Raw genomic sequence first — 19,390 nt, forward strand, 5'->3', positions numbered from 1 at the left:
GTTCCCATACTGTTCCCATAACATCCCCTTAATGTTCCCGTACTGTTCCCATAACAACCCCTTAATGTCCCCATACTGTCCCCATAACAACCCCTTAATGTTCCCATACTGTTCCCATAACATCCCCTTAATGTCCCCATAATGTTCCCATAACATCCCCTTAATGTTTCCATACTGTTCCCATAGCAACCCCTTAATGTCCCCATACTGTCCCCATAACAACCCCTTAATGTTCCCATACTGTTCCCATAACATCCCCTTAATGTTCCCATACTGTTCCCATAACAACCCCTTAATGTTCCCATACTGTTCCCATAACATCCCCTTAATGTTCCCATAACATCCCCTTAATGTTCCCATACTGTTTCCATAACATCCCCTTAATGTTCCCATACTGTTCCCATAACATCCCCTTAATGTTCCCATACTGTTCCCATAACATCCCCTTAATGTTCCCATACTGTTCCCATAGCAACCCCTTAATGTTCCCATACTGTTCCCATAACATCCCCTTAATGTTCCCATAACATCCCCTTAATGTTCCCATACTGTTCCCATAACATCCCCTTAATGTTCCCATACTGTTCCCATGACATCCCCTTAATGTTCTCATACTGTTCCCATAACATCCCCTTAATGTTCCCATACTGTTCCCATAACAGCCCCTTAATGTTTCCATACTGTTCCCATAACATCACCAGTGACCAGGCTGTGCTGAGGTAAGTGTTGAAATGAAGGCTTGATATCCTACTGCCATGCTGAGCTCATGGGGTTGTGTTACAGTATTACAATCAGTGCCAGCCTGCCCTGGGATAGTGTGTGTATGTGTGCTCGGGTCTGGGTCTAGGCTGGGTAAAGCTGTGCCAGGTCCGTCATGCTTGCTCCTTCAGAGGTAATGCATTAGACATGGAGCCTACTGTTAGTGCTGCTGTGACAGTAGAGAGATTAGATTTGAGATGCCTGAATGAAACATCTGCTGGCCTGCTGAAATCAGAGGACCTTCTGAATCTGAATGCTGCCCTCCAGAGATTGTATTGGATTGTAACTCATGGAGACACAGCTTACACACCTTTTTACTCATCCACTCTGCTCCTCTGCTCTTCTCTCCTCTCCAGGTTACATTGGGGTGGTGAATCGTAGTCAGAAGGACATTGATGAGAGGAAGGACATTAAGGCAGCTCTGGCTGGAGAGAGGAAGTTTTTCCTGTCTCACCCTGCATACAGACACATGGTTGACAGCATGGGTACCGCGCCTCTGAAGAGTTCTTCCTGTCTCACCCTGCATACAGACACATGGTTGACAGCATGGGTACCGCGCCTCTGAAGTGTTCTTCCTGTCTCACCCTGCACACAGACACATGGTTGACAGCATGGGTACCGCGCCTCTGAAGTGTTCTTCCTGTCTCACCCTGCATACAGACACATGGTTGACAGCATGGGTACCACGCCTCTGAAGAGTTCTTCCTGTCTCACACTGCATACAGACACATGGTTGACAGCATGGGTACCACGCCTCTGAAGAGTTCTTCCTGTCTCACCCTGCATACAGACACATGGTTGACAGCATGGGTACCGCGCCTCTGAAGAGTTCTTCCTGTCTCACCCTGCATACAGACACATGGTTGACAGCATGGGTACCGCGCCTCTGAAGAGAGTCCTCAACCAGGTACACAAACACACACCCACACACACCATGTGGATATCTTTTGAAACTAGCCAGAGATCAAATTAGATGTTTCTTTCTGGGTGTGTGTGCAGCAACTGACCAACCACATCCGAGACAGTCTAAAAGCATTCTGCAGTCGTCTCCAGAGCCAGCTCCTACCGCTGGATAAAGAGGCTAAGGAGTTCAAACACTACAGAGCTGATGACCCCGCACGCAAGACCAAGTCCCTGCTACTGTCAGTTCACACACACGCACACGCACGCACGCACGCACACACGCACACGCACACACACACACACACACACACACACACACACACACACACACACACACACACACACACACACACACACACACACACACACACACACACTAGAAAACAAAGTTAGCAGTGTGTATTAAGCGTGTGTACAGTCTGGTGCAGCAGTTTGCAGCAGACTTTGAGAAGCGTTTTGAGGGTTTAGGAGACCAGGTGGACACCTATAGAACTGTCTGGAGGAGCCAAGTTCAATCGCATCTTCCACGAACGCTTCCACTTCGAACTGGTCACGGTCAGGCTTGGAGTCTCTGTGTGAGTCTCCACTCTTTTCCTCAGACTTATTTTAACCTAAGTACTTTACACCATTGCTCATTATCATATGTTCCTTTCCCAGACTAGGAGAGGAGACGGAGAGAATTGTGACCACACACATCCGGTACAGAGAGAGTTGAGCTAAAGACCAGGTCACACACACCCACACCTATAGATAGGTAGAATATTGTGACTGTGTGTATTCACTGTACAGGTCCTGCTGCTAATCAATGTACAGTCGGCCTACATCAACACTAACCATGAGGACCTCATTGGCTTCGTTCTCCCTGGTTAGTTCTCACTGTCTATGTCTTCTGGTCATCATATGTGTGTTGAGATCAGGGCCTTGTGATGGCCACTCCAATACCTTGACAAATGATGTCAATTAGCCTATCAGAAGCTTCTGTGTGTTTGTCCCAGTATTCAGACAAATAAGAAGAGCGCTGCAGGAAACCAGGTGAGTTTCACACAGCTCAGTGACCTTATCTTAGGTGATGAATGGCTTCGGTTTTACTCTCTAATTCTAAAATGTGAGTTATGAGAACTTAACAAATGTTTACAACTGGACTGGAATGGCAGCTGACGTGGATGTTTACTGTATGTAGAAGGAGCAGGTGAAACTGATGAGGATGTTTACTGTATGTAGAAGGAGCAGGTGAAACTGACGAGGACGTTTACTGTATGTAGAAGGAGCAGGTGAAACTGACGAGGACGTTTACTGTATGTAGAAGGAGTAGGTGAAACTGACGAGGACGTTTACTGTATGTAGAAGGAGCAGGTGAAACTGACGAGGACGTTTACTGTATGTAGAAGGAGCAGGTGAAACTGATGAGGATGTTTACTGTATGTAGAAGGAGCAGGTGAAACTGACGAGAACGTTTACTGTATGTAGAAGGAGCATGTGAAACTGACGAGGACGTTTACTGTATGTAGAAGGAGCAGGTGAAAATGACGAGGACGTTTACTGTATGTAGAAGGAGCAGGTGAAACTGACGAGGACGTTTACTGTATGTAGAAGGAGCAGGTGAAAATGACGAGGACGTTTACTGTATGTAGAAGGAGCAGGTGAAACTGATGAGGACGTTTACTGTATGTAGAAGGAGCATGTGAAACTGACGAGGACGTTTACTGTATGTAGAAGGAGCAGGTGAAAATGACGAGGACGTTTACTGTATGTAGAAGGAGCAGGTGAAACTGACGAGGACGTTTACTGTATGTAGAAGGAGCAGGTGAAAATGACGAGGACGTTTACTGTATGTAGAAGGAGCAGGTGAAACTTACGAGGACGTTTACTGTATGTAGAAGGAGCAGGTGAAACTGACGAGGACGTTTACTGTATGTAGAAGGAGCAGGTGAAACTGACGAGAACGTTTACTGTATGTAGAAGGATCAGGTGAAACTGACGAGGATGTTTACTGTATGTAGAAGGAGCAGGTGAAACTGACGAGGACGTTTACTGTATGTAGAAGGAGCAGGTGAAACTGACGAGGACGTTTACTGTATGTAGAAGGAGCAGGTGAAACTGACGAGGACGTTTACTGTATGTAGAAGGAGTAGGTGAAACTGACGAGGACGTTTACTGTATGTAGAAGGAGCAGGTGAAACTGACGAGGACGTTTACTGTATGTAGAAGGAGCAGGTGAAACTGACGAGGACGTTTACTGTATGTAGAAGGAGCAGGTGAAACTGACGAGGACGTTTACTGTATGTAGAAGGAGCAGGTGAAACTGACGAGGACGTTTACTGTATGTAGAAGGAGCAGGTGAAAATGACGAGGACGTTTACTGTATGTAGAAGGAGCAGGTGAAAATGACGAGGACGTTTACTGTATGTAGAAGGAGCAGGTGAAAATGACGAGGACGTTTACTGTATGTAGAAGGAGCAGGTGAAACTGACGAGGACGTTTACTGTATGTAGAAGGAGCAGGTGAAAATGACGAGGACGTTTACTGTATGTAGAAGGAGCAGGTGAAACTGACGAGAACGTTTACTGTATGTAGAAGGAGCAGGTGAAACTGACGAGGATGTTTAATGTATGTAGAAGGAGCAGGTGAAACTGCCTGGAAACAGTGACGATGTGTCAGCTCCATCCTAACCTGCCTGTTCTTTCTTCTGTCTCCTGTTCCAGGGTGTGTAACCTCCTCCCTCCAGTCTAATAGTATGAGTAGTCCAGTCTCTGTAAGGCTAAGCCCTCACTACTCCTACTGGGACACTGTACCTCTCCCTGGTCGTGTCCTGTTCACCATCCTCTTTAAACCCACAGCCCCATGGCTCTCTTTTCTACCGCCTTTCCATAGGCTGCACTCTTTGCCTCTACTCCCTTTGCGTGTGTGTGTGTGTACGTGTGTGTGTGTGTAAGTAGCACAAAATGACGCTGAGTTGTAAACTTGGCTCAGATCCAAGCCCAGCTGTCTGGTCACTCACTAAACAAAAGCGCAGACCCTGGTCTGCTACACAAGGGAGAAATTAAGGTGTGTGTGTGTGCGCGCATGTGTCACCGCCCTGGTGTGTCTCCAGTGTGTGAAACAGGATGTGGGTCATCTCTCCTCTCTCTGCCATCTCATCCTTCCATATCTCCTCCCTTTCTCTCCCTCCACCTCTCCATAACCCATCTTCAGCCACCCCATCCCCCCCTTCTCTCACTTCCTCCTCAATCTTTCATCCTCTGTCCAAATCTCTCTTTTTAGCTGTCAGTCTTTTCTTTCCTCTTGTCTTCCTGTCCTCCTCATTTCTCCCTCACCCAGTCTTATCACTGAGTTCATAGTTTCTCCCTCACCCAGTCTAATCACTGAGCTCACAGTTTCTCCCTCACCCAGTCTTATCACTGAGCTCACAGTTTTTTCCTCACCCAGTCTTATCACTGAGCTCACAGTTTCTCCCTCACCCAGTCTTATCACTGAGCTCACAGTTTCTCCCTCACCCAGTCTTATCACTGAGCTCACAGTTTCTCCCTCACCCAGTCTTATCACTGAGCTCACAGTTTCTCCCTCACCCAGTCTTATCACTGAGCTCACAGTTTCTCCCTCACCCAGTCTTATCACTGAGCTCACAGTTTCTCCCTCACCCAGTCTTATCACTGAGCTCACAGTTTCTCCCTCACCCAGTCTTATCACTGAGCTCACAGTTTCTCCCTCACCCAGTCTTATCACTGAGCTCACAGTTTCTCCCTCACCCAGTCTTATCACTGAGCTCACAGTTTCTCTCTCCCACAGTTCTTCAACAGCTGTGTTTTTCTGTATTTATTGGTAGTATTTTACCATACCGTATCTTCCATGTCTTCTTTATCATTTCTAGTGTTTTTTCCCATCATGCTCTTTGTGTGTCGTTTTGTGTTGGTCATTGAAATGTGTTAAAGGCATTGTCAGAAAATCCCACTAGTGATGTAATGACTGGCAAGGTGAGAGGACATTTCACTTTTCTAACTGATCCTTGTTGTCTCAACAACTTATGTCTCTGTGCATGCGTTACGGTATCTCACTCAATCCCTATGCATGCAGTATCTCTCCTCTCTCCCACACTGTGACCCATATGTAAGATACATCACACCATCTCTCTCTTTCTCCAGCTCCACAGAACTTGCACCTGCCTCTCTCGATCTCTAAACCCCCCGGCTTAGAGCCAGCCTGCCGAGCAGAGCATTACAGGGAGAGTCCACCCAGACCACATGTTTGCTTCTCTATTTACAGCACGCTAACATGACTCTACCCACTCCCATTGTTTTAGCTTTAACGATGCTAATGCTAGGCTATAGCTAAGTAGACATACAAACTCAGATTGTAGCTAGCTGACATTAGGGGTTCAAATCCTACTGTTTTTGTATCCATGAGATGATGTAATTTAGTCATCTGAGTGAACTATCCCTTCAACCCCTCCCACCTTAACCTCCCTCGGTCCCTCTCCATGCCCCTGACCGCTGACCCCTCTCTACAGGTCATCCGTAAGGGCTGGCTTACCATCAATCAGTATCATCAAGGGTGGGACCAAGGAGTACTGGTTTGTCCTGACCGCTGAGAGCCTGTCCTGGTTCAAGGATGATAAGGTGAGCACAGTGTCACTGATCCGGCCTGATGATGAGACTAGTGGAGCTGCTAAAGCTTTACTACTGAGGCCTACTAGTAGAGGCTGGACAAAATACACACCTGAGTACCGCAGAACAACACACACTCCTTTATTACAATCACATTTCTGTTTGGTGCAAAAGACCTTCAAATACTACTGTCTTATGCAGTATGGGAAGGTAGAGTGGGATACAGGTAAAGTAGAAAAGACATGGGCAGCTAGGGTTACATTCATCATAATCGTCAAGCAGGAAGTCTGGGGTGTACTGGCTGGGATTGGCTGTGGGAGCTGTCCGTCAGGCTGTAGGTACGATGTGGTTGGTCGGGGCGGCTGCCATCTGTCTGCCTGTCTGTGCCTGCTGTACAGGATAGGAAGGTCTGCACAGCAAGTGTAGACAGGCAGACACAACACAACTCTCTCTCAGCCTAGCACAGCACTGCTTGCTCGTGATGTCCACGGACTGTGTGTGTGTGTGTGTGTGTGTCAGTGTGTCTTGGGATGGGCTGGGCTGTAACTTGTGTCAAATGCACACATGTAAGTACAGAGCTGGCCCAATACTACTTAAACTAAGCCCCCCTTTTCCCTACCATACCTCCCTCCCTCTCTCCATCCACTGTTCCCCCTGTTCCCCCCCCCCCCCCCCCCCCTCCTCCTCCTCCTCTGGGAGTTGAGGCATTTGGAGCAGTTCACTCTGACACAGCTGGAGCCAAACCAACACACACACACATACACACACCCCTCCTTAATAATTCACTTATCTCCAATCCCAGTCCACTGACATGGGTATGAAACCAACTATTATCTCAGTAACATAGTCTCTTCTAGCAGCAGTGTCTCTGACAGCACTACTGAAAGGAGAGCTACTAGTATCCTAGCTGGTACAGGAGGTTCTAGTGCCAGGTTAACACAACCCCTCTGCTCTGCTCTGCCTTCTCTTTGACAATATTACCCACTACAATATTTGACTTTACTACACAGATTATACCTCGGTGTAGTTACAGGTAGGCTGGGAAAAGTGTGATAATATCTGGTGAAATAATCATCAGAACTCTTTCTTTTCCAAAATGGAAACGGGGTAGACTGACAAAAGATGTCAACCTTTTTTCTAGACTAGGGGAGAGTGGGGTTAGTTGAGCCAAAGAGATACATTGAGCGACCCTTGTTTCTAGGAAAACATACACAACTTGAATAATTTGACCAAATATTTAGGAAGAGGTCGTCATTTCATGGAGGCTGTGAAGGAAGAAACCACATGGAAAAAGTGTTGGGTTGGGCTATCACAGCAAGTTAGGTCCACAAAAAAATGGATTTTCACCAAGTCAAATGAATTTATTGTGTTAGAGGGTTCATGATGCTTGTATCTAAACCAAATGCTATCAAGATTTTTCTATACACCAGTTGTGGTCTCTATAAACTTCAATATGAGGTCTTAAACCTAGCATAACAGTGCATCTTGTCACTGTGTGGGCTAATATAGTCAATGTTTGACTTGAGGTAAGTTGAGCAAATGGAAGAGTTTTCTTCCCAGGTGTTATGCAAGGCATTACCACTGGGACATGAGGTAACAACAGGGCCTACATTAAAAATGTTTCAAAAAAGTACAAAGTGTTTGTTAGGTGTTAAGCCTATCTTAAAATATGCTTCAAATGATTCAAATACAAAAAAAGTGATTGTGTTGATTTGTGTTTGGGAAATAAAGATAAACATGGTTTTAAAAAGGTAATATTTCATTCGGTACCCCAAACCCCGGGGTAAGTTGTGCCAAGAGACCACTTTTTTTGACAAGCTATTTTTTCAAAACTGTAATGTTCACATGAATTCTGATTCTCCAGGGATACAAAACATCCTGAAATATATAGTTTGTAGATATCTTTGTTAGAAAGAATACTACATTTCCCTTGGCCGAGTGATGCTGAATGCAAAAAAGCCACTCAACTTACCCCACCCTCCCCTACTGTTAGTTCTGTAGGAAGCCTGTGCTCTCTCCTTGCCCCTGTGTGTGTGTTTGTCTCAGTGGGGGGGGGGGGGGGGGGGTCTACTGTAGTAAATAATCCTTACTATCACAGCTATGTCACCATGCTGCCCCAACAACACTGTAGGCCACAAACACACTCCTCTCAGAGTTAGACCCAGGCCAAGCCTCTCTCTCGCAAAGCCTACTCTGTTTCTATCCACTTTCTCCACAAAGTTTTCTAGTTCTCTTTCCTCATTCCCCTCCCACCCTTTTCCCTCTCTTCCTCCTCTAATTCCCTCCCTCTGTCGTTCTCTTTCCCTACCTTTTCCTGCTTTATCCCTCCTATTCCCCCCCCTTTTCCCTTTCCTTCTCTCACTCTTTCCCTCCCTCTCTCTCTCTCTCTGGTTGGCAGTCTCTCTGGGCCTGTACACATTCCTGGCTGGAGAACTCAAGGTTTAGTCCAAACACCCGCTTAGCTTCCAACATCTATCCAGAGAAATCCCACATGGCCGCTTCTACACCTCCCCCTCCTCCCTGTTCTCCCCCCTTCCATATCCCCCTTCTCCCCGCCAGACTCCCACTCACAACTCAATCTCCTCCCTCATCTCCCCCTTCCACAAATACTGATCACCTAGCCAAACCACCAGACTTTAGACTCTTTCTTTCTCTCTCTCTCACGCTCTCTCTTGTGATCTCTTACTTTTTCTCCATCTCATTCAATCATGTCTCCCCACAGTATGGTCACACTTAGTTATTTTCCTCACATAAACACACAAATACACAAACCATACCCACTCACACAAACTCCCTCCCATATTTGCTGCTCACGCTCTCTAAATCTACACAATGGTTACTAATCTACACACCAAGACAATAAGTATAGACTCTACTCTCCGTACATTTCATCTAGACATAATGGATACACACTCATCTCCACACACTAAACAGTGTGTAATCTTTATATAAAACACTAACCAGACGTACATTCCTCCCTCCCACTCTCCCTGCCTGAGGCCCGATGTGCAGCCTGAGGAAAAACAGATGACCTACGCCCATACACTCACCCTATACACTAGAGCTGGGAATTGCAAGGGACCTCACCATTCAATATTAGCACGATACTTAGGTGCCGATAGGATATGAATTGCCACGATTCTCTATTTTATTGCAATCTGATGTTCCAAACATATTGCTCACCATGTCTGCTGCAGAGAGACAAGAGAGAGCATGAGAAAATAAAGTTTTGCTCTCACGGAAATAAAAGAGCTGAACAATTATAAAGTATCAGTATTTATAAAGAAGATGGAGAACAAGCTATAGGATAAAATATACCAGAGTTTTGGCTCAAGTACAGCCGAATAGCGTTAGCTAACGCTACCTAGTAAAAGCATTGATATTTGGAGTCAAAATATCAATATAATATTGTAAAAAAATACATTGCGATATGTAACTATGGATTTGTCCCCCATCACTACTATACACACACTCCCATACAACACACACACACACACACTCCCCCTAGACACTATATATACACACTCTCCCTAGACACTATATACACACACACACACACACACACACACACACACACACACACACACACACACACACACACACTATTAACTATACACACACATGCTCCCATACGACACCCATACACTCACCCTACACTATCCACACACATTCCCATACAGCAATACACACATTCCTATCCACACACATTCCCATACAGCAACCATACAGGTGTCTGTGTTGGGCCTGCTTGCAATATCACACAATGAGTCTGCAGAGGCTGTTTCAGATAGAGCAGCTCTGATGTGTGATCCACCATGAGCAGCCTGACACACACACACACACACACACACACACACACACACACACACACACAAATGAACTATCGTACCACTGACAAATATAGCAGGCTTCTAGGCTTTCAAAACACACAAAGAACAACGTAGTAGCAGACAGCGAAAGACAAACCAGCAAAGACAAACTCATACATCTCGTCCCCAGTGTGAATGTGCTCATGCGTGTGTGTATATGCTTGTGTGTGTGTTTGAGAGAGAGTGATGGAAGCAATTCCTTGCCCAGTCTAACCAATGTGCAGACTACTGTACACCAGTAAGACCCTGAACAGGTAGTCTGAACACTGGGATGACGGAACAGGACTCTCGCTCTCTTCTTTATTTCTCTCTCTCCCTTCCTTTCTCTTTCCTTTTTCATCTGTGCAAAGTTTTGAAGGAGGTGGAGGAGTAGAAAGATGTCTCCTCTGCTCTCTACGTTTTATCTTCCTTCTTCTCTCATTCCTTTCTTTTATCTCGTTTTTCACCCGTCCAAAATGTGGTTGACAAACTAGGTAAAAGATTCTCATTGTCTCCTCTCCTTTCTCGTCCTGAGTGACGGGTGAGGGGTCACACTCACACATGTGCACACACACTGGCTGTCCTCTTCTATGGGTCTGGGTCTTGTTCTGGTCGCGTCTCGGCCCAGTGTGTGTCAGGTCCTTGTGTGTGTGTGTCGGGGTTCCGAGGGGCTGCGTCCGAGCGAGCAGAGTATCCAGCCTCGACGTGGCACATTCACTTTCAGCACTGGGGATCTGCCAGTGCACTTAGGGAAGGCATAACGAAAAAAGGGAGAGAGGGAGGGACTGAGGCGCCATATATGGGTTGATGGGACCCTTGGGAATCAACTTTGGAGTGGTCTGCAGTTTCTCTCCCCTTCTCTCTCTCTCTCTCGCCCTCTTTCTCTAGATACCTCTCTCCCACTCATCTCTGTCAAAACTCACCTCCACTCCTCCGTCTGTCCTCCCTCTCTTCAATCTCTCCTCTATTTCTTTTCTCCATTGGAATCCTCTCTCTCTCTCTCAGATATCTCTCTCTCTCAGATCTCCTCTCTCTCTCTCTCTCTCTCTCTCTCTCTCAAGCAGTACCAGATGTTGTCGTCTGTCGACGTGCCAGCTTCGTTCTATAGTTTTGTTTCTGCCTCTCTAACAGGAAGTGGGCCCCTCTGGAAAAAAGAAAAAGAGGAATGAAGGAAGAAAGTTTTGGGGTTCAGGAGAGACCAACACACACACGCACACACACCCACTCAGACACACACACCTAAGTGTTTGTGAGACAGACTTGCACCTTTCCGTCCTTTCTTTTTCTGGGTAGGCTATACCCATCCCTCCTCCATATCCCCCTTCTCTCCATCTCACCTTCTGTCCTCTCCTCCCTCTCTCCACTCCATACTGTAACTATAGCTGTTTCCTGAGGCAGGTAGCCTAGCGCTTAAGAGCGTTGGCTCAGTAACCGAAAGGTCGCTGGTTTGAATCCCAGAGATGACTAGGTGGAAAATCTGTCGATGTGCCCTTGAGCAGGGCACTTAGCCTTAATTGCTCCAGGGTCGACCATCAATGATGGCTGATCCCTGGCTGTGGCCCCACTCCCCGAGGGTGTCAGGGGGAAGGGGATATGCAACACCAAAAAATAGGACAAATGTTAGCACCCTCCTAATTATTATTATTAAAAGTGAGAGCAAGGTGGAGGAGGGAAAAGGGGGAGAAGGGTGGAGGTGAGAAAAGGGGGAGAAGGGTGGAGGAGAGAAAAGGGGGAGAAGGGTGGAGGAGAGAAAAGGGGGAGAAGGGTGGAGGAGAGAAAAGGGGGAGAAGGGTGGAGGAGAGAAAAGGGGGAGAAGGGTGGAGGAGAGAAAAGGGGGTGGAGGTGAGAAAAGGGGGAGAAGGGTGGAGGTGAGGAGAGGGGGAGAAGGGTGGAGGAGAGAAAAGGGGGAGAAGGGTGGAGGTGAGAAAAGGGGGAGAAGGGTGGAGGTGAGAAAAGGGGGAGAAGGGTGGAGGAGAGAAAAGGGGGAGAAGGGTGGAGGAGAGAAAAGGGGGAGAAGGGTGGAGGAGAGAAAAGGGGGTGGAGGTGAGAAAAGGGGGAGAAGGGTGGAGGTGAGGAGAGGGGGAGAAGGGTGGAGGAGAGAAAAGGGGGAGAAGGGTGGAGGAGCGAAAAGGGGGAGAAGGGTGGAGGAGAGAAAGGGTGGAGGAGAGAAAAGGGGGAGAAGGGTGGAGGAGAGAAAAGGGGGAGAAGGGTGGAGGAGAGAAAAGGGGGTGGAGGTGAGAAAAGGGGGAGAAGGGTGGAGGTGAGAAAAGGGGGAGAAGGGTGGAGGTGAGAAAAGGAGGAGAAGGGTGGAGGTGAGAAAAGGGGGAGAAGGGTGGAGGAGAGAAAAGGGGAAGAAGGGTGGAGGTGAGGAGAGGGGGAGAAGGGTGGAGGAGAGAAAAGGGGGAGAAGGGTGGAGGAGAGAAAAGGGGAAGAAGGGTGGAGGTGAGGAGAGGAATGTTTTGTTTTAGAGCTTCACTTTTGAGTAATAACTTTCACATGTGGGCTGGCTTCTTCCCTCCCTCTCTCCCCTTCTCTCTCTTTCTCTTTCCTCTCCTCAACCACTATTTCTTTCCCTGTTTTTTACTATTTTTCTCTCATTCTTTCACTCCCTCCATTCTTGTCCCCATATTTTCTCTCCGCTTTGCTTCCTTTCTCTAACTGTTTTCTTTCGATCATAATTTGTAATGGTGGTGACAGTGCAAACTCATGCCCCCCCACCCCCACCCCCACACACACATATCTCTGTAGTGTAGAATAGTCTAATACATGTATTTATCCTAGCTAGCTCTGTTTCTGTTTCTCTGCGCTTTCCGTCATAGAGGGGAATGTTAACAAATCAATGAGACTCCATGCATGTTATATTAGAGCAGGCCTATTCAGTTACTGCTTTTCTTCCTTTTTTTATTGTCTCTACATGCTGTTTGTGTATTCACCAGATCAGTAGACCCATCAATGAATGATCCTTTCTTACATCTCCTTACATTTCTTCATCCTTCCCCCTCTCCCTCCATCATCCCTCTATCCCTCCTCAGGAGAAAGAGAATAAGTACATGTTACCATTGGATAACCTGAAGCTGAGAGGTGTGAAGAGCAGCTTCATGTCCAGTAACATGCCTACTCCATCTTCAGCACCGAACAGAGATGTGTGAAGAGCAGCTTCATGTCCAGTAACATGCCTACTCCATCTTCAGCACCGAACAGAGATGTGTGAAGAGCAGCTTCATGTCCAGTAACATGCCTACTCCATCTTCAGCACCGAACAGAGGTGTGAAGTGCAGCTTCATGTCCAGTAACATGCCTACTCCATCTTCAGCATCGAACAGAGGTGTGAAGAGCAGCTTCATGTCCAGTAACATGCCTACTCCATCTTCAGCACCGAACAGAGATGTGTGAAGAGCAGCTTCATGTCCAGTAACATGCCTACTCCATCTTCAGCACCGAACAGAGGTGTGAAGTGCAGCTTCATGTCCAGTAACATGCCTACTCCATCTTCAGCACCGAACAGAGATGTGAAGAGCAGCTTCATGTCCAGTAACATGCCTACTCCATCTTCAGCACCGAACAGAGATGTGAAGAGCAGCTTCATGTCCAGTAACATGCCTACTCCATCTTCAGCATCGAACAGAGATGTGAAGAGCAGCTTCATGTCCAGTAACATGCCTACTCCATCTTCAGCACCGAACAGAGATGTGTGTGTTGAAGTGGTTTTATGTGAGATTAGTGGTTTTATGTGAGATTAGTGTATGACAGGGGGGGGGGGCACACACCTGGTCTCTGACCTCCTCACTGACTGACTGACAGAGAGATGGAGTGGGTTAGGATGGGGTGGGCTGGGCATGCTATGGCTGAGCTGGGTGGGACCTGGTTCGTGAGTGTGTGTGTGGACCGCAGCATACCGAGGGCAGGCTCATTAAGCAGCTAATCAAAGCCAGAGTTCTGGACCAGAGATGAGGCAGCTCTTGTTAGGAAACTATTTAACCACTCGCCACAAGAAGGAGGGAAAGAAAGAAGGCTGGATGGGGTGAGAGTGGGGAGAGAGGGAGAGCGATCAGTCAGGAATGTGTCAAAAGCGTGTCCTACTGCGCCCCTTGTCCCCCCTTCTCTCTGTGCGTGTTTGTGTGTGCATGATTTGTGTCCACAGTCCTGATTCCAATGCTCTGGTTGTCCCTGTCTGACAGTAATCAGAACCTTTAGGAAAGTCCCTGATCTAAAAGCAGGGAAAGAGGGAGGGAGAAAGGAAAAAGGGAGAAACGGATCCTTGCTAAAATTCCTCAAGAGGAGAGAAAAGCTCACTACCCCTGGCCACAGCGGAACAGAGCGAGGAAAAGGGGGATGTGAGTGACTGGTTACAATCCAGCCATTGTAAAGCATTAAGAGAGAGAGGGGGAGCCTCCTACTGGCCCTCCTAACTAATACTAACCCTTCTGGCCGTCCGTCCAACACCATCTCCAGCAGCATCTGGTCTCCCATCCAGGGATCAACCAGACCCAGCCCTACTTAGCCTACAGACAGAGGAGATCTCATGAGATATGTGGTCAGGCTGCTATCCAGAACACTCAAGACAGCTTGAGATTGGAGACAGACAGACAGACAGACAGACAAATATACTGCGCGCACACACACACACACACACACACACACACACACACCACCAACAATACCAGTTTAGAAAACATGAGAGAGGGAGAAACAAAAGGACAGGAACACAGAGTGATTAAAGAGAATGTTTAACAGATGTGTGTGCCTGTGTGTGGTGTGTGTGTGTGTGTTTAACAGATGGGTTTTAGACCGCTCCAGATTCCTGCCTCTGTCAGACGCAGCGGCGTCTCCCTGAGAGAGAGAAAGAGAGAGAGAGGGGAGAGAGAGAGAGAAGAGAGACAGAGAGAGAAGAGAGAGAGAGAGAGAGAGAGAGAGAGAGAGAGGCTCTGTGGGTATGGATGTGTGAGTTTAGTTATTCATTGTGTGTGAAGGTGTGTGTTCCAGCTCTGATAACATGTGTGAGACCTATGGTGTAGTCGTGTGTATGCATATGGCATGCAACCTCAAACCTGGAGAGGAAGATGACTGTTTGATTGTATCTGTTATAATTGTTAGAAGGTATATAAGGACTAGAGGTTCTTGGATGTGGGTATAGTTGTTTTCTGAAGCTGCTGGCTGGGTGATGTAGTTTGAGGTAGCTGACAGTATGCAATGTAATTGTAGGAACGTGTATAAGGACTACGGGTTCTTGGAGCTGGCGTTTGGCTCTCAGGAGGAGGTAGACAGCTGGAAAGCTTCTCTGCTGAGATCCGGAGTCTATCCTGAGAAAGTCACTGTGAGTATCTTAGTCAAAACTCCTGACCCGTAACTCTAAACCTGATTCTAACCTCTAACCCTAAAACCATGACCAATAAAGTAACTGTGAATAGCCTAACCCTGACCCCTTACCTCCTAACCCTAACTATAACCGACACCTGCCCTTATTCTCTGCCTGGCTACCCTTCACCTCTCTCCTTCCTCGTCCCCCCCTACTACCCCCCCCCCCCCCCTTGCCTTCAGTCATTGGCTGCTCATAGCTTCCCTGTCGAAACAGTTCGGAACAGTTTGTGCATGTACACAAAACATTAGGAACATTATTGGTTGGTGAGCGGACCCCAGACCTCACAACCACAAAGGGCAATGGGTTTTATCACTGATTCAAGTATTTTTAGCCAGATCCTAATTGGTATGTTGAATTTTATGTTCCTTTTCATGGCGTAGAAGGCACTTCTTCCCTTCTCTCAGATCGTTCACAGCTTTGTTGAAGTTACCTGTGGTCCTAATGTTTAGGTACGTATAGTTTTTGTGTGCTCAGGAATTGTATTTGTGGTCCTGGCAACCAGACTTTTTTTGGAACACCATTATTTTTGTCTTACTGAGATGTACTGTCATGGTCCACGTCTGACAGAATCTGTGCAGAAGATCTAGGTGTTGCTGTAGGCCCTCCTTGGTTGGGAACAGGAGCACCAACAAACCCGTAGACATTTGACTTCAGATTCTAGTAGAGTGAGGCCGGGTGCTGCAGACTGTTCTAGTGCCCTCGCCAATTCTGTGATATATATATTGAGGAGGGGGGGGCACAAGCTACATCCATGTCTCACCCCATGGCCCTGTGGAAAGTTGCTTGTGTACATGGATTTTATATTGTCATATGTTTTCCCGCAACACTGCTTTCCATCAATTTGTATAGCAGACCCTCATGCCAAATTGAGTAAAAAACTTTTTCAAATCAACAAAGCATGAGAAGACTTTGCCTTTGTTTTGGTTTGTTTGTCAATTAGGGTTTGCAGGTTGAATACGTGGTCTGCATACGGTAGTTTGGTAAAAATACTATTTACATTTGCTCAGTACATTGTTTTCACTGAGGAAATATACAAGTCTGCTGTTAATGATACCAACAACGACGAGACGGCCTACAGGGAGGAGGTGAGGGCCCTCGGAGTGTGGTGTCAGGAAAATAACCTCACACTCAACGTCAACAAAACTAAGGAGATGATTGTGGACTTCAGGAAACAGCAGAGGGAACACCCCCCTATCCACATCGATGGAACAGTAGTGGAGAGGGTAGCAAGTTTTAAGTTCCTCAGCATACACATCACAGACAAACTGAATTGGTCCACTCACACAGACAGCATCGTGAAGAAGGTGCAGCAGCGCCTCTTCAACCTCAGGAGGCTGAAGAAATTTGGTTTGTCACCAAAAGCACTCACAAACTTCTACAGATGCACAATCGAGAGCATCCTGGCGGGCTGTATCACCGCCTGGTACGGCAACTGCTCCGCCCACAATCGTAAGGCTCTCCAGAGGGTAGTGAGGTCTGCACAACGCATCACCGGGGGCAAACTACCTGCCCTCCAGGACACCTACACCACCCGATGTCACAGGAAGGCCATAAAGATCATCAAGGACATCAACCACCCGAGCCACTGCCTGTTCACCCCGCTATCATCCAGAAGGCGAGGTCAGTACAGGTGCATCAAAAATGGGACCGAGAGACTGAAAAACAGCTTCTATCTCAAGGCCATCAGACTGTTAAACAGCCACCACTAACATTGAGTGGCTGCTGCCAACACACTGACACTGACACTGACTCAACTCCAGCCACTTTAATAATGGGAATTGATGGGAAATGATGTAAATGTATCACTAGCCACTTTAAACAATGCTACCTTATATAATGTTACTTACCCTACATTATTCATCTCATATGCATACGTATATACTGTACTCTATATCATCGACTGCATCCTTATGTAATACATGTATCACTAGCCACTTTAACTATGCCACTTTGTTTACATACTCACCTCATGTATATACTGTACTCGATACCATCTACTGTATCTTGCCTATGCTGCTCTGTACCATCACTCATTCATATATCATTATGTACATATTATTTATCCCCTTACACTGTGTATAAGACAGTAGTTTTGGAATTGTTAGTTAGATTACTTGTTGGTCATTACTGCATTGTCGGAACTAGAAGCACAATCATTTCGCTACACTCGCATTAACATCTGCTAACCATGTGTATGTGACAAATAAAATTTGATTTGATTTGATAATGCAGAGGATTTTCCAAAGGTTGCCATTGACGCATATCCCACAGTAGTTATTGGGGTCAAATTTGTCTCCACTTTTGTGGATTGCGGTAATCATCTTCAACTCTGGCATCTTCCCCAAAATGTGGAACCAAGGAGTGATCAATCCAATAAAGTGGAGACGAGAATGATGTTAAATTTAAGTATAGGCAATTGGAATGTGTGGTTTGTATATTTATAATTTAATTTAGGATACATCAACACCACAGGCTTTTTTTGGGTTGGAGGATTTGTATTTTGTCCTGTAGTTCATTCAATGTAATTGGAGAATCCAATGGGTTCTGGTAATCTTTAATAGTTGATTCTAAGATTTGTATTTGATATGTTCAGTTGAAGTCGGAAGTTTACATACACCTTAGCCAAATACATTTAAACTCAGTTTTTCACAAGTCCTTTAATCCTAGTAAAAATTCCCAGTCTTAGGTATGTTAGGATCACCACTTTATTTTTGAAGAATGTGAAATGTCAGAATAATAGCAGAGAGAACGATTCATTTCAGCTTTTATTTCTTTCATCACATTCCCAGTGGGTCAGACGTTTACATACACTAATTTAGTATTTGGTAATATTGCCTTTAAATTGATTAAAACTTGGGTCAAACATTTCAGGTAGCCTCCCACAAGCTTTCCACAATAAGTTGGGTACATTTTGGCCCATTCCTCCTGACAGAGCTGGTGTAAATGAGTCAGGCTTGTAGGCCTCCATGCTCGCACACACTTTTTCAGTTCGGCCCAAATGTTTCTATAGGATTGAGGTCAGGGCTTTGTGATGGCCACTCCAATACCTTAACTTTGTTGTCCTTAAGCCATTTTGCCACAACTTTGGAAGTATGCTTGGGGTCACTGTCCATTTGGAAGACCCATTTGCAACCAAGCTTTAACTTCCTGACTGATGTCTTGAGATGTTGCTTCAATATAGCCACATATTTTCCATCCTCATGATGCCATCTATTTTGTGAAGTGCACCAGTCCCTCCTGCAGCAAAGCACCCCAACAACATGATGCTGCCACCCGTGTGCTTCACGGTTGGGATGGTGTTCTTCGGCTTGCAAGCCTCCACCCTTTTTCCTCCAAACATAACGATGGTCATTATGGCCAAACAGTTCTATTTTTGTTTCATCAGACCAGAGGACATGTCTCCATGTGCAGTTGCAAACCATAGTCTGTTTTTTTATGGCTGTTTTGGAGCAGTGGCTTCTTCCTTGCTGAGAGGCCTTTCAGGTTTTGTCAATATAGGACTCGTTTTACTGTGGATATAGATACTTTTGTACCTGTTTCCTCCAGCATCTTTACAAGGTCCTTTGCTGTTGTTCTGGGATTGATTTGCACTTTTTTTTTTTTGCACCACACGGTTGTGTGCCATGGTGTTTATACTATTGTTTGTACAGATGAACGTGGTACCTTCAGGTGTTTGGAAATTGCTCCCAATGATAAACCAGACTTGTGGAGGTCTACAATTTTTTTCTGAGGTCTTGGCTGATTTCTTTTGATTTTCCCATGATGTCAAGCAAAGAGGCACTGAGTTTGAAGGTAGGCCTTGAAATACATACACAGGTACACCTCCAATTGACTCAAATTTTCTAAGCTGTTTAAAGGCACAGTCAACTTAGTGTATGTAAACTTCTGACCCACTGGAATTGTGATACAGTGAATTATAA

General features: G+C 46.2%; 1 pseudogene; it reads left to right on the forward strand.

Annotated features, from left to right (window-relative positions):
- LOC110522769 overlaps positions 1-19,390 on the forward strand; it is a 42,518-nt pseudogene that overhangs the window by 14,651 nt on the left and 8,477 nt on the right.

Source organism: Oncorhynchus mykiss, chromosome 30 (assembly GCF_013265735.2).
Source record: "Oncorhynchus mykiss isolate Arlee chromosome 30, USDA_OmykA_1.1, whole genome shotgun sequence".
Lineage (NCBI taxonomy): Eukaryota > Metazoa > Chordata > Actinopteri > Salmoniformes > Salmonidae > Oncorhynchus > Oncorhynchus mykiss.